General features: G+C 49.6%; 1 long non-coding RNA gene across 1 annotated transcript in view; it reads left to right on the top strand.

Annotated features, from left to right (window-relative positions):
• LOC106782976 (uncharacterized) overlaps positions 1–15299 on the top strand; it is a 93502-nt gene that overhangs the window by 44642 nt on the left and 33561 nt on the right. The window lies entirely within an intron of this gene.

Below are 15299 nucleotides of genomic sequence, written 5' to 3'. Positions count from 1 at the left end.
TTGGAGGCCTGGTGTCCAGGCCTGCACACTGATGAGCTGGCCCCAGTCAGCCATGTCCAGATGGTCATCCCCCACCCAGGAGGGCCAGTGAGCTCAGGCTGGGAGCAGCAAGCCCAGCATCCCCCCAGACCCCGGCTGTCCCCCTGCCAAGGCCACCTGCAGACTTGGGAGGTGAAAAGCAAGTTGACTGAAACGTCAGCCTCAGCAAAGCCTCAGGGGCCTTCAGATAAACACAGCAGTGTGCAAAGAATCCACAGGGAGGGGTTCTGGCCTGGAGGGAGGGGCGTTTCGGGCCTCACTCTGAGCCGAGTCAGGACCTACCCAACCCCAGGACAAATTAAGGCCATCATCCACCGCATCTCCGTGCCATTTTCGGTCCTGCCAAGGTCTTGCAAGGGGAGGTGGCCCTCGACCTTGGAGCTGCATTTGGGGAGGCCATGGGTCCCCTCCCAGAGCACAGGGCTTCATGGAAAAATCGAGCCCAGGAGCTCACAGAGGAAATTCCAGGGAGCGTTTGCTGACGGACGCGTCCTGGAAGGCAGCTGGTTACCTTGGCTGGGTCCCAACACTCTCCCTCTCCCCTCTGCCCTGCCCTGCGCTCCCCAACTTCTCTCCTCCCTCAAACGAAAAAAATATCACAACCCGAGAGAGAGCCCTGAAGGTACAACCAAATCGACTGGAAAGACCCGTACTTACTCAAGAAAAATGGCAAACCCTTAGCGGGTGAAATCGCCAGGAGCTTTGTGGACGCTCGTCTGTCTCTGGTTAAAGGCAGGCGGTCATGCTCTGGGGGCCACACACACATTTTTTAAGCGACAATCGTTTGAGTAGTTACAATGTCCCAGCACTTTCTTTTTATTGAGGCATAGCTTAAATATAACCACGTGCACTGACACGAAGCACACAGCTCGGTTAGTTATCATTACATGGGTGTCCCCATGAGACACACAGAGCATTCTCAGGCCTCCCCAGGCCCCCACATCCTCCCTCCTGGTCAGTGCCCCCTCCCCAGCATCAGGAGACCCATTTCTGCCGAGGGTGGTTTTTCTGCTCTGGAACGTCATATCCGTGGAGCCACCCAGCACGCCCCATCCCGTGTTGGCGTCGTTGGCTTGTGACATCCATCCGTGTGGCGGGCCATGGCAGTTGGCTCTTTTCTATCGCTGGACGGAATTCCATTGTGTGAGCGAGCCCCGGTGTGTTTACACGCCCCCTGCAGATGCACATGTGGGTCGTTTCCAGCTTTTGGACACTTTGAATAAAGCTGCCACGAGCCTTCTCGTGAAGGTCCTCTGGCGGCTCAGCTCTTTACCCATGTCGCAGTGTCACGATAACTCCTCCACCCAGCACACACACGGTTCTGAACATCCTCACCTCACAGACGGGGAAACCTGGGCTTGACAAGTCCTAGTGCCTTGTCCACAGTTCCAGAGTGAAGAGCAAGGTCGGGACTCCAACCAGATCCACAGGCTTGAGACCCAAGCTCTTAGCAGAAGACATGGCCTTTCAGGGGCAAAGTGGCTGAGGACCCCAGAGCTGCGAAGCTCGGGAGGCTTGTCCGGGCTGAGGGTCCCCCTCCTCCCCCTGGCAGAGGGGCACCTGGCCTGTTCCCCACTCCCCCTCCTCTCTGGCCCGCCCAGGCCCAGCTGTGAGCTCAGGCCCGAGGGAGCCCCTGACAGCTGTATTAAATGTTCCAGGGAAACGCAGGCTCTGGGGGCTGCAGGGGCAAAGCCCTGCAAATCCTGTGACAAACAGCCCTAATCTGGTGTTTAATGTGGAGCCTGACGTCGACCGCAGCCAGCGAGGGCGCCGGCTTTGGGAAAGACGACCGGTGCCAAGGCTGGGAGCGCGCATCTGGCCCTCGAGAGGCAGTCGGCCCGCTGAGCTCCCAGCTGAGCGTGGCGGAGGCTGGATGGCCTCACGGCGGCCGCGTGGGCCTGGGTGGCTGACCCCCGGGGCTGTGAGCAATAATGAGATAATCCATGTGAAACGCCAGCACAGCCCCAGCGAATGTGAGCTGGCTTATTGTTTCTAATTGTCCAGAATGGGGGCTCATGGTCTGAGCAATCTATCCCCCAGGTCTGTTATCTGAGTTCCTTATCTGAGCCCCTGGGGCCCAGCTCTGTTTCGGAATTCAGAATCTGTTGGATTTCAGAATGTTAAATCATTGCTTATATTGTATCTCATTAGCAGCCCTGTGGGATCCTGGGAGCTGGGTACTGCAACTTGGTGCAGTTTCTGCAGCCGACGATGTGGGACGCGGCTAGGACAGCCCCCTGCTCCACTCTGCTTGGCTCTCCTGCCAAGTGAGCCTGCTGCAAACTGTGTGTGTGGGGGGCACTTTTGTGATCTGGGAACTGGTGATGAGAGGCTGGGACACCTCCCCTCCTGTCCTGTGTGGCCATGGGCAACACATCCCCGCCGGGGCCCCGGGGTGGTGCAGTCCTCGTGGCTGTGAGGTGGATGAGTTAGTCTCAGAGATGTGCTTGGGGCAGAGCCCCCTGGAGCAGACCCTCTGGAGGTGCCCTCCATACCCGTGGTGTGGTCATCCTTGCTCATACGAATCCTGGTGCTGCTCATTCCTGGCCCCCACCTACTGGGTGCTCACTTAGATGTGGGGGGGCCTCATCGAATGTGCCCCACCACCTGCAAGTTCAGCCGCACACTCTCAGCACTGGGTGTGTGCGTGTGTGCACGTGTGGTGTGTGTGTATATGTGGTCTGAGTGTGTGCGTGGTGTGTGTGTATGATGTGGGCGTGACTGTGTGTGTGTGTGATACAAGTGTGTGTGGTGTATGGGATGTGGGCGTGACTGCGGATGTGTGTGTTTTGTGAGTGTGTGTGGTGTGGGTGTGACTGTGGGGGTGTGTGGTGAGACTGCACAGTAAGTGGCAGCCCTGACTCAGACTCGGGTCTGCCCAGCTCCGAGGGCTGCTCGTAACCCCTGTGAGTTCCGGTCATCAATTGCTGTGTGACAAACCACCCCAACTTAGTGGATTAAAACAACACTGTTTGTTTGTCTTTGCTCGTGAGTCTGCAAGTTGGGCAGGGCTGTGTGGGGACAGCCGGGGCGGCTCGGAAGCTGGAGGTGAGCAGACGGGTGGGTGCTGGAGTCACCTGAAGGCTCGTCCCCTCCCGGCTCTGGCGGGGGATGCTGGCTGTCAGCGGGGACCTCCGTGGGGCTTTGTTGGCTGGACAGTCAGTGCTCAGTGTCCCCTGTGGCTGCCTGCGCTCCCCCAGCCTGCAGGCCGCCTTCGAGGTGTACAAGGTGGAAGTGAATGGTGTTTTTATGGCTTATGCTTGGTGGTCATTTCCACCATACTTTCCTGGTATAGACAAAGTTCCCCCACATTCAAGAGGAGGGGACACAGAACCCGCCACTGGGTGGGTCAACGTTGCATCCACAAGAAGAGCGTGTGGCATGGAGCAAGTTGTGGCGGCTGTCGCTGGAAGACACAGCCCGCCACAGGAGCTCTGTTGCCTGCCTCAGACGGCCTCCTGGCTCCCCTGGGAGACTGTCAGGTCCCCTGAGTCTTAACGTCTCTCCTGCTGAGGCGCCGACCGCCATTTGCTGCCCAAGAACCGGTGGTCGTTGCTAGCCTCAGGACATTTAGGCTACAGAGACTTAGTGGCCGCCTTATTAGCGGTAATCCTCAAAAAATATTTTAAATATAATTTTATAATATATTGATTTGTAAACATGGATATTAATTTCATATAATTATATTTTATTACTTATTTAGAATAAAATTTTCATATCTATATGTTATATATTTATTTTTATCTTAAAAATATATATATATTTTTTTTAAAGATTTTATTTTTTCCTTTTTCTCCCCAAAGCCCCCCGGTACATAGTTGTGTATTCTTCGTTGTAGGTTCTTCTAGTTGTGGCATGTGGGATGCTGCCTCAGCGTGGTCTGATGAGCAGTGCCATGTCTGCGCCCAGGATTCGAACTAACGAAACACTGGGCCGCCTGCAGCGGAGCGCGCGAACTTAACCACTCGGCCACGGGGCCAGCCCCAATCTTAAAAATATTTTATAAAATTATATTTTTATTTATAATTTTCTATAACAGTTTTAATATTTTGTATAGAACAACTTGTATATCATAACTATAATCCTATTTATAAATGTAAACTATATCTATTTGTATATAAACATTTTGTAGTAATTATAAAACTTACCACTTTAGTTAGTAATATAGCGCCTCTAGTAATCCTATTGGGAGCATCTGTCTACGTGTTGGCTTTTCAGTGAGAACTCCGCCTCTTCCGAGAGGGAGCATTTGCTGGGGATACTTTTGGGGGATATTTCAGCACAAACGGGAAGAGTTACTGGCAGCGAAAAAGGAGCAGTTGGAAGATGTGACAGCCGAAGTCACCCGGCCAATGAGTTATTCCAGGTTAGAACGGTTAAGAGAGAAAACAACTTTACACAGGCTCATGGATTGCCTAAAGGCAAAGGAGCATACTATCCACCTTCATTTTCTAAAAAAGCCGTGGGCGTCAGAGCTGGAAGGAAGCCTGGGCACCAGGTAATCCTGCGCATCCTAAACTGGGGCGTGCGCACCCCCAGGTAGACAGGGTGGGCAGAGAGCTACAGCGGAAACACACCAAGCTTTGATTTTTCCGAGACGCCAAGTAATCCAAAACATTTTCAATATTCAAACAAACATGGGTATGTTTTGGAGTAGAATGTAAAATCTCCATGTATTTTTAGGATAAAACAGAAGACTTCAAAGAAATTCCATACTGGCAGCAGCCTGGCTGGAGCGAGGACCACAGATGCCTCCCGTCCAGCCCTCCGAGGTCCGAGCCTACTCTCTCTGCGCTGGGGGGCGTTTGGGGGCCGAGCCGAGAAGCGGGGTGCCAGCTGGCCGCTCCTACTGCGAGCTCTCGCCAACGCTCACTCCCTCGGGCAAGAAGTGCTGAGAAAAGAGAGAGAGGAAGAAGACGACGGGAGGAGGTTGTTGCAAGTCAGTCTCCTCCAGCAGTTGGAGCTGCTGCCTCAGCCCCCGCAGCGTGCAGCCTCAGACTAGAAACAGGGCCGGTTGGAATCACGGTGTCTCGTGTGTGTTAAAGACCCTGGCTTTCAAAAAAGACGAATGCAAAGCATCTCACTCATTATTTCTATTGATTACATAAAGAAATAATATTTTGGGTATATTGGTCAAATAAATACATTTGTTTCTTTTTACTTTTTTAATGTGTCTATTACAAACTGAAAATTATTCATGTGGCTCGCATTGTATTTTTATGGGATGCATTGGGCTAAAGTATAAAGTGACTGCTAATGTGATAGACCACGGAAGCCTGTCCTTCCCATAACGTCTTGGGTGACTAATTTTGGGCAAAACAGGCTGCTGAAAACACTGCTTTAGGAAAAGTTTTTCTCTTTACTGACCACCAAAGAAACACTGGCCCTTCCCGCCTCCACCCTTCGGTTGACCCCGTTCTGCTGGGAATTCCCACTTCTCTTGACGGTTCCAAGCCAGCCCACCCTACAACACACAGCTCCAACCTCTACTGGGGAGAGCATTCTCCATGCCGCATCCTCCACCCAGATCCACAGATAATCTCTGCTTCTTGAAAGTCTTAACAAGCTCACTCTGTCAATAATTAACATGATAAATCGATGCTTCAGTCCCCAGTACTCTTTATTCTCTTAAGTAGTTAAAAGCAGCAGTGACAGGGCTGTTTGTTGTTTCTTCAGGATGTTGCTCGCAGCCTCTCGTCGTTCAGGGGAGGCTGGGAGGGTGAGGCACTTGCTCAGGCTGGCGCTGGAAGTTGGCGGGAAGGCCAGAAGCCCCGTTGTGCCAAACTTCTTCCCAGCTCTCAGTTCCTTCAGCTGCATGGGGCTGCATGTCCCCATTCTTTCCCACAGTCCAACGTCCCATAGCAGAAACTACTATAGAAACACCAAAGCCCCCACCGATGCCTTTCTCCAGCTACAAAGGCCTGGATGAGCCAGATTCGTGCTTAGCCTTTCATGAAGCCAAGGGTGTGAAGTGACTCCATTCTGGTCAATAAGCCAGAAGAAAGTCAACAGAGAGTTTCAGGGAAGAGTTTTCTTCCTTGGTAAAGAAAAGGAAGTCATGTGAAGGATCATGTGGAGAGATTCTTGTTTTTACTGCCCTGGCTCTGCTCTGCTTCCTGCCATTGAATGTGGTTGAGGTGACCGGCGTCACAGCAGCTGTCTTGGGACCATGAAGTGGTACCCTAAGGGAGAAAAGTTGAGGATGGCAGAGCAGAAAGATGGAAAGAATCATATGAAGGATGACTTGATTGTGTTGCCAAGCCAATCCCATGGCTACCTACTTAGGGACTTATTAAAATATGATACAGCTTCGTGTTTCTATCGTTTAAACCATCCTTAGCTGAGCATTCTGTTCCTTGCACCAGAATGCCTCCCAATTCGTATGCTCCCCACATTATCCCACAGAGAAAGAACTCACTCAACAACTAAAATATGCAGTGTAAATTAACCCTACCACGAAACCAGAAATGGGTGTTCTCGCCTTCACAAAGTGTTGACCAACCTCACTTGAACAGTCTCAGCAGCTAGGGCCAGGCCTGGTGGCAGGTGATCAGCAATGTCTCATTTAAGTGTCCTGACAACTCTGTGAGCAGGCGCTCTTACCACCTCTCCTTTACAGAGGAGAAAACTGTGGCTTGAGAGGGTGACGTCATGTGTCCGGAGTCACGGGGCCGGGACTGAGCCGTGGGAACTCAAGTCTGAGCCCAGCTCTCATGCGCACTTGACCTGAGCTGCGTGTGTGTCTTTCGTTTGTAACGAGGCCGCCACATACCCCAAGCCTAGCTCCTCTCCAAGTAATTCCAATGAAACTGTGAAAAAAAAATAAAGAAAACAGAGAGAAGACCTGAAGTGCCATTTCTCAAAAGACACGTCTCTTCCGCTCTCCCAGGCGGGCTACCTACTGTTCATTCGTCAGCTGTTGTAAGCTTTTCTCTCCTGCAGGTAGGCAGTTGCTAAATGGACAAATCACGTTCTTGATCTGAAAATAACACATGAAAGACACAAAAAAGAAAAAATATCCAGCAGGTTCATAATCTCTCCCTTGTGAACAATAAACAAAGGAGGCAAGAAGGTCACAGTAAAGACCGGCCGACCAACCTTCCAACATAAAACGCACTCATCAGAAAAGGCGAAAAGTGTTCGTGGAAAGGAGCTTCGTTCTGCTGGAACTTAGCTTTAAATGAGTCTGCTCAAATTGGGTCTGGCCTGGGATAAGCTTGTGGAAGAAATCAGTGTTCTTCAGAGAGAGGAGGTGAATTTGCTCCTCCAGAAAATAACCTAATCTTACAAGCATCTTTCGCAGTGTGTGGTCTCTGTAGAGAAACAGATGAATGAAAGGGAATCTTTTCAGCCAGTGTTTCAGCATTTTCTTCTGTTGTTGGTACAATCAGATGTCGCGAGAACTACCTTCTCCAACATCCTCGGTTCCAAGCAGAATCACGGATGAATTTCTTTTAAACACTCAAAAAAAAAAAAAAAAAAAGAGCCACAGACATAAAATATTAGAAATAGTTTGATTTCTCTGTGTTGTGGACTGAGCATAACTTGATTCCAGACAGACTTGATGACAATAATACTATTTTTAAGTGCTGACTATACGCCAAGCATTGTGAAAAGTGCTGCACGTGCATTAGCTCGTTACAGCCTTGCAGAAATCTTGCACGCTGGTTCCAATACTCTCCTCATTTTACAGATGAAGAAACTAAAGTTTAAACCCCTTCTCTGAGATCACGCAGCCGATATGGGAAGAACTCAAATGGAATTTTAGGTCTGCGTGATTCCCCAGCCCTTTTCCCGAACTGCTAGTCTATTCCGAAATGAGGCGTCTCTCTTGGGGTTCCTACAGGAGCAGACCCTGAGACAAGGACTTAGATGCCTTCATTTCTCATGGATATGTACGTAGGAAGAGAATTGTTAGGCTACAAGGTAGCTATATATTTAGTTTTGTGGAAAATGACGTGCAGTTAACCAAAACAGTGGCACCATGGACCCTGGTAGTGCAGACAGGTCCAGTGGCCCCAATTGATACCATCAGTCTTTTTGGATTTTAGTCATTCTGATGAGTGTAGTGTTATCTCAGTATTTGCATTTTCCTAATGAAATGTGATGTTTAGCACTTTTTCATATGCTTTTTGACCATTTCCATCTTTTGTGAATTGCCTCTTTCAGGCTTTTGTTTATTTTTTAGTTGGCTATTTTTTCTTTTTCTTATTGATTTGTAGAAGTTCTTTATACATTCTGGATATAAGTCCTTTCTCAGAATGTGCATGGCAAATATCTCCTCCCATTTGTGACTTCCTATTTTACTTTTTAATGGTTATCTTTTGATGAACAGAAGTGTTTAATTTTGACAAAGTCCAATTTACCAGTTTCCTTTTTGGTTAGTGCTTTTTGCATCCTGCTTAAGAAATCTTTGCCAGTCCATTGATTTTTAAAGCAAAGGTGCCGAAACGCCTGGCCTTTTCCTTGAGAGTGTGAGTGCGGTCGGCATTCGCGAAGAATAGAATAGCTTGCTTATTCGCTGGCCCCAGTGCTCACCATGGATTCTCACTTGCAGTGTCCTCAGAGGGAGCCCTCCTGGGATGAGGCCTTGGGGAAGAGGCGTAGCTTCTGGGTTTTGGATGAGTGGGTGAGATTCCCACCTCGGCTGGAAAGTACATCCATTTGGATGAAAATTCTTTTGAGGAGAGGTTTTGCTTCATTTTCAGATACAAAAGTGGAAAGTAGTTAGGTTTCACTAGAAAAGTATGTCTTTGAGCTACTGGAGTTTTCAGACACTGTGTCTCTGTTTGTAAAATAAACAGTGAAAAGACGAAAGGGGAGAATGAATTTTAATGTGCTCCTTTGCCGGGAGGGGGCCGCTGGCATTCTTTGTATTTCATTGCTATGCAAAAATGAGAGAAGGAAACCCAAAGCCACCCGTCTTGTGAAAACAGGGCCATGTTTAGACGGCAGCCCTCCCAAGGTTATCCCAGCGACAGCTTTTTTAAGGAGAAGAAAAGTTTGCTATGTAAGAACCCAGAGTTCTCTAACCATAGAGCTGGGGTTGGTGGAAGAAGGGTCTATGCCTCCTTCTCAGTGACGCACCCTCAGGCTTCAAAAGAGAAAAGGAAAGGAGGAAAGAAACTGCAGAAAGCCCAGAGGCCATTTATTGTCTTCCTCCCCGCTCTCCCTCCTTGTTTTCCTCTTGTTTTGCTCTCTCCACCTGTTCCATCCTCACTGAGTAACGTCCTTTGGCCTCTGGCCTCAGTTTCCTCATCTTTACAATGGGGATGATAATGCTGTCATCTCACAGGGTTGCTGGAGGAATGGCCGAGTTGGTCCATGAAGGCTGAGAGCCGTGCCCAGCACAGAGTGGCGTCCAAGAAATGCCAGTTGTCATTGTCACCATTACTGTTGTATCTTCAACTCAAGAACGGGTGAACTCTATTTTGTTACACCTTTTTTGGGGGCACCTTTTCAAATTACACGCTATAGAGATTTGATTTGTCACAAGAAAATTAACTCTTTATCTTGGAGTTTTGTGACTAATCCTGAGGCTGACGTTTGACTTGACATTTTCCTATTTGATTCTTGGAACTACTTTTCATCTATAGAAATGAACCACAGCCACCTGCTTATGACTCTTTCCAGCAGTCAAACTGTCTTCCAAGAAACACCAACATCCAAAAGCAGGAAAAGTGTTGAGAAGTGGCCAGTGAGTAGGTGCCGACACCAGACAGACCGAGGCCTGAGTAGGATTCCCTTTTAAGAATGTAAACAAATGAGAAAAACGTTGTTTCTTTTCAGTTCCGTTTTGTGAAATGCTATATATAAAATAGAGGTAGGAAAGAAAGGAAGAATCTGGCTAAAGCATTTTTGTAGGACATTTTGTATCAATGGCCTGATTATAAATATTAATATCTTCAGTTTATGGATGAAGAAACGACTGAGAGAAGTTACAGGACTTACTGAAGAACCCACAGCCATTTAAGGATGGCCTGGTGGGAAGTTGCCAACATATCTTGTGATTTACCTAAGTAAATCTAGAAACCAGATCTTTTGGTATGTAAGGTCTTCTGACCTTCTAGAAACTTCCAGGATGAGATGTGATCAGAGTGCAAGGCTTGCTCCTCTTCTGGGAGTTTCAGGACCCTCCTTGGACTGGGGAGGGTCCACAGATCAGAGCTGGGATTACGTAATCTCTCTGCCTGGGCCCCACTGCCGGTTCTTCTTCTTTGGGTAATGCATCCTGAGCCTTCTTCCCCAGTTTCCTTCCTTGCAGTTGAGTCAGGCTGTCCTCACTCCTCACATTCCCGGGTCAGCCACTTCCCCAAGACCTATCGATAACCAGTGTTCAGCCCCGTGAAAGCATGTGTCATCTCAGGGATGCACACATGACCCATGGTCATCAACAAGGCTGGCTACAGCATTTTGGCTGGAGGTATTGGGGATGTCACCAACACAGAAGAGCTGGGCCACAAGGTGGCAAAAGTGAAAGGCCGAGCCTTGATGACATCGTGTGAGCCCCTGTCGCTGAAGGAGTCCAGGCCAGTACTGGGTTTGACCTGGATAGTTGAGCCGAGGCTAGAAAGAACACCACGCAGAACTTCCTGTCACCGTCTATCCTGCAATAACAAAGTTCTTAAAATGAAATTTAAAGTGCAGGGAATGCCACGCTTTAGAGAAAACCCAGGCAATGTACGGGACCATCCCAAGAGGTCGGCGATGACAGTGGGGCAGCGGTGGACTCTGCCTGGGTCTGGCTCTCCGCCTCCTGGGTTAGGATCAAGTCACTTTCTGACGTCGTTTCTTCAGCTGTGAAACGGAGACCACAGCACCCCCTAGAAGGGTCATTTCGAAGATTGGATGAGAAAATGCTTGGAAGGTTCATGGCTCGGAGAGCTGAAGAAGTATTTGCGGGGAAGAGATGACTTAGGGGCCAATCAGCCAGATGAATCCTATTACTACTAGTAAATAATAGCGATAATAACGACTGCCACCAGTTGCTGAATGCTCACTGTTTCAGTCAGCTCTTACTGCATAACAAGCAGTCCCAAAACACAGCAGCTGAAAGCACCGTTTTCTTGGCTCGTGATTCTCCGGCAGTTAGGGCCCGGCTCCGCTGGGTGTTTCTGCTGGGCCTGGCTGGGCTCATTCAGGCATCGGTGGCTGTCTGCTGGGTCAGCACAGGGCTGGCTGGTCTGTGCTGGGGCGAGCTCAGCGTGGTGGCCCTGGCGGCCTGTGTGGTCCCCATCCTTCCGCAGACTGCCTGGGCTGATCTGCATGTGCGTGCCAGGCTCCACAGGGACGCTGCGAGAGCTCTCGAGGCCTGGATTCAAAACTGTTGCACCACAACTCCTGCTACACTCTATGGGCCAAAGCAAGTGACATATCAGCCCGCGTTCAGGGGGTGGGGACACAGACTTTTCTTTGAGGCGGGGGTGGCAACATCTCATGTCTGAGGCCATGAAGACCCTGGGCCACTTTTGTCCGTCTGTCACATTTACCTTGGTTCACACGCTGTTCTAAGTGCTTAAGACACGTTTCCTCCTTCGGTCATCCTCTTGGGCAGCTGTGTTGCTGATGCTGTTGTCTCTATCAGCCCCAGGTGTTTGGGTGTGTGGCTGTGAGGGCTCAGCGTGTTCTCAGGTGAGCATGGGGAAGAGGGACCGACACCCGAGCTCTGTTTACGTAGCTGAGTCCTGCGTGCCTCCAGCCCACTGTGTCCTGTGAATGACAGGACAGGTACAGGCAGCAGCCACGATCGGCTGAGGGCTGGCTGGGAAGCCTCACAACAAAGTTACCCGTGCCAGGACCACGGTTGTCTCCATTTTCCAGAAGAGGAGACCGAGGCACAGAGAGGTAAGTGCTCTGTTCAGGGCACACATCTAGAAAGAGAGGAGACGAGACCACCTGTGCTGGACGTCTTCTATTCGCCCGCCTTCCCCACCTGCTCTCTGCCCCAGGAGCCTGACTTCTACACGCTGCATCAATGGCCTCCTTACTCTCCGGCTCCTGCTTCGGTTTGGCCAACAGGAGGCATGGCAGGGCCCAGAGGGCAAGAGGAGCCAGGTCGGAGGATTTGTTCCCTCAGCACTCTTCCCGCCAAGCCCCTCCAGCGGTGGCTGCGGCCCCAGTCAGGTGACCCCGAATCTGCGGCTGCCTCCTCTGCACTCTGGTGCCTGTTCCTCCTCCTCTCTCTGCAGCCCTGCAGGTGGCACCACCCCTGTCTCACTACCTGGGGCTTCTGCGCGATCCCTCGTTGTCGGTTTCCTTAAATTCTGCCTACACCTTTGGCAGTCCCTTTGTTAAACTTTCCTCAAATTCCCTCCTCCTTTTTTTTTTTTTTTGAGGAAGATTAACCCTGAGCTAACATCTGCTGCCAATCCTCCTCTTTTTGCTGAGGAAGACTGGCCCTGAGCTAACATCCGTGCCCGTCTTCCTCTACTTTATATGTGGAACGCCCGCCACAGCATGGCTTGCCAAGTGGTACCATGTCCACACCCGGGATCCGAACCAGCGAACCCCGGGCTGCCAAAGCGGAATGTGCACACTTAACAGCTGTGTCACTGAGCTGGCCCCTCAAATTCCCTCCGTTTATGTACCATCTGAATCTTGATGGGACCCTGAGTGAAACACGAGCTGACTCAGCACTCTCTGTTTAACATTTATTGAAAAGGGGAAAAGACTAGAATACTAACGACTAAAGGGCTAGGTGATACCCAAAGCTGAACTCCTTGAATGATGAAATCAAAAGTCCGAGATGAAAATGAGAAGAACGTGGTCACCTCCATGCTGGCCGCGGGCAGGAGGGTCTGCTTGTCTCTGGACGGACACCGAGCGTTGAAAGCTGTGCCTGTGTGTCTTCCAAAGAGCTTGGATAGCATTTTAATTAACTTGCCTGGAAATTAACATACTCCCCTTTTTCCGGAGCCAGGCTCCAGAAAAAAGAATATCCTATTGTAGGGAAATGCTTCCACAAATCAGGGCAAATGTGGCACTGGAGACAGAGGAGAGAGGGACATACTCATATATAGGTGTTTTATATTCTGCTCTTGTGCAAAACTTTAAATATATATTTGCAAGAGGCATTTTCCAGACCGGCAGCCAACAAATCCTGAGGACATTCTGAGTGAGGTTGTTCCTCTGTCTCCAAGAGATATGTCACAGCCGGCACACCTGTTTGTGCTGGGTTGTAGGCAGAGGAGAGAAAAGTCAGATCAGGCCCGGGGTCCGGTCCAAGTTCTGCCATCCACTGACTGTGTGACCTGGGCCATGATATTTCACCTCTCTGAGCCTCAGTTCCCTCATCTGTCAGCTAAACCAACGTTCAAAGGGGAGGCAGGCAAGGAGGGAAAGCTCCCAAAGCCCTCAGGCCCCCTCTCCAGAGTCCAGCCACAATCTTTTCCACTGGGTGGTCCCTGGCTGGATCGCAGCAGCGAAGGGGACCCTCAAATTCTCAGACCTGCGCTTTGCCCCGAAGCAGTTGGAACAGCTAATGGGCTGCCCGCGGGACTGCATCTTCTTATGGGCACGTCAGGAAGTCTGATTTGCAGCAGGACTGAGAGGACGTCTCTTGGAAGAATGCGTTCAAACCCGACTCTATCTCTTGTTGGCTACGTGCCAACTCTGGGGAGCCGCCCTCACTTCTCTGATGCTGCCTTTCCTGGATGGTGGAACAGGATGAGAACGGTTCTCTTAGAAGAGTGCTGGGAGGGCTCGATGAGATGCCACACACACAGAGCCCTCAGCCACTGCCTAGCACGCAGTGAGTGCTCAAAGCACGGCAGCAGAAGCCGAGCAAAAGAGAGAAATATGGACTTGCAGAGCCACCAACTACTGACGGGCGCCTGCCTGCTGGGCTGTCCACCGCACTAACGGGCAGCAGAGGGAGGAGTGAGGCAAACAGTCTCTGCATCTGGGAGAAGAAAGGCATTTTATCAGCGACACAAATAACTGAAGAATTATAATTTTTAATAAGGTAAGAAGGAAACAAATGAGAAGCAGGAGAATCAAGGACAGGCTCCTAATTTAGAGAGGGTATAATCGAGACAGGCAGTGGCGTATAAGCTGGAGATGGTGTTGGCCAAGGTGATGGCAGCCGTCGCGCAGATAACCCCCCAGTGTCAGTGCCCAACACAACAGGTGTCTATTTCTTGCCCGTGTGACACTCCATTGTGGATTTCCCAGGCATCTTCCCACGCGGTGGTTCAGGAACCCAGGCTCCCTTGCTCTTGGGCTCAGCCGCAATGATAATAAAGAGGTCAGCAGGTTTGCAGAATACAAGATCCATCTACAAAAGTCAGTTGTGCTTTTATACACTAGCAATGAACAGTCTGAAAATGAAGTTAATAAAATAGTTGCACTGACAATAGCATCACAAAGAATAAAATACTTATGAATAAGTTAACTGAGGAACCACAAAACTTCTACCATGAAAACTAGAAAACATTGTTGAACGATATTAGTGAAGACCTAAATAAGTGGAAAGAGCCTATGTCTCTACCCTGGACATAGAGAAATAAGGTACACGTATGAAAATGCTTCCTAGCTCATAGGATAGCTTGGGGGTATTCAGCGATGCATTGTGTATGGCCACATGTATACAAAGACTATGTATGAAAAGTACTTTTCAGATCATCGGACAGCTGCGGGGGGAGTCAGTGATAAAATGTATATCTGGACCTATGGAAATAATATTTATGTAGGAAAGCTTCTTCCTACATCCCAGGAGAGCTGGGGGTTCAGGATACGATGTAAATATGAACATATGTGTACGATGTTTTTCTATGGAAACTTCTCGCTAGATCTTAGGAGAGCTGGGTCTCCAGCGACTCAATGTACCTGACGCTACATATGTAGACGATGTACGTGTATGAACACTGTTGCCTGATTCAAGGGCCAGCTGGGCGGTCAGTGATACAAGTGCATCTGGACACGCCCACACGATATGTGTGCACAGAGAGCGTGTGCACAGTATAACTGAAGCATGACAGTTCCTTTCCAGTGCAAGCTTGCCCCCGAATTTCTGATTGTTTTAATAGTAATTGACATTGATTGAGGGCTGACTATGTGTTAGTTACTCTTCTACGCTTTTTACCTCTGTTATCTTGTTTATTCTTTCCCAGAAACCTTTGCAGTTGCTCTTGCAGCACTCAAAGGCTCAGAGAAGATAGGTCACTTGCCCAAGGTCACACAGCTAGTTATTGGCAGAACTGAGACTTGAACAAAGTCTGTCTGACTTGCAAGCTCCTGGCTCCAGCTGAAAGGACAGAATT

This window comes from Equus caballus, chromosome 3, assembly GCF_041296265.1.
Source record: "Equus caballus isolate H_3958 breed thoroughbred chromosome 3, TB-T2T, whole genome shotgun sequence".
Classification (NCBI taxonomy): domain Eukaryota; kingdom Metazoa; phylum Chordata; class Mammalia; order Perissodactyla; family Equidae; genus Equus; species Equus caballus.
Note: the sequence above shows the minus strand (reverse complement) of the source record. Positions and strands in the feature narration are given on the sequence as shown.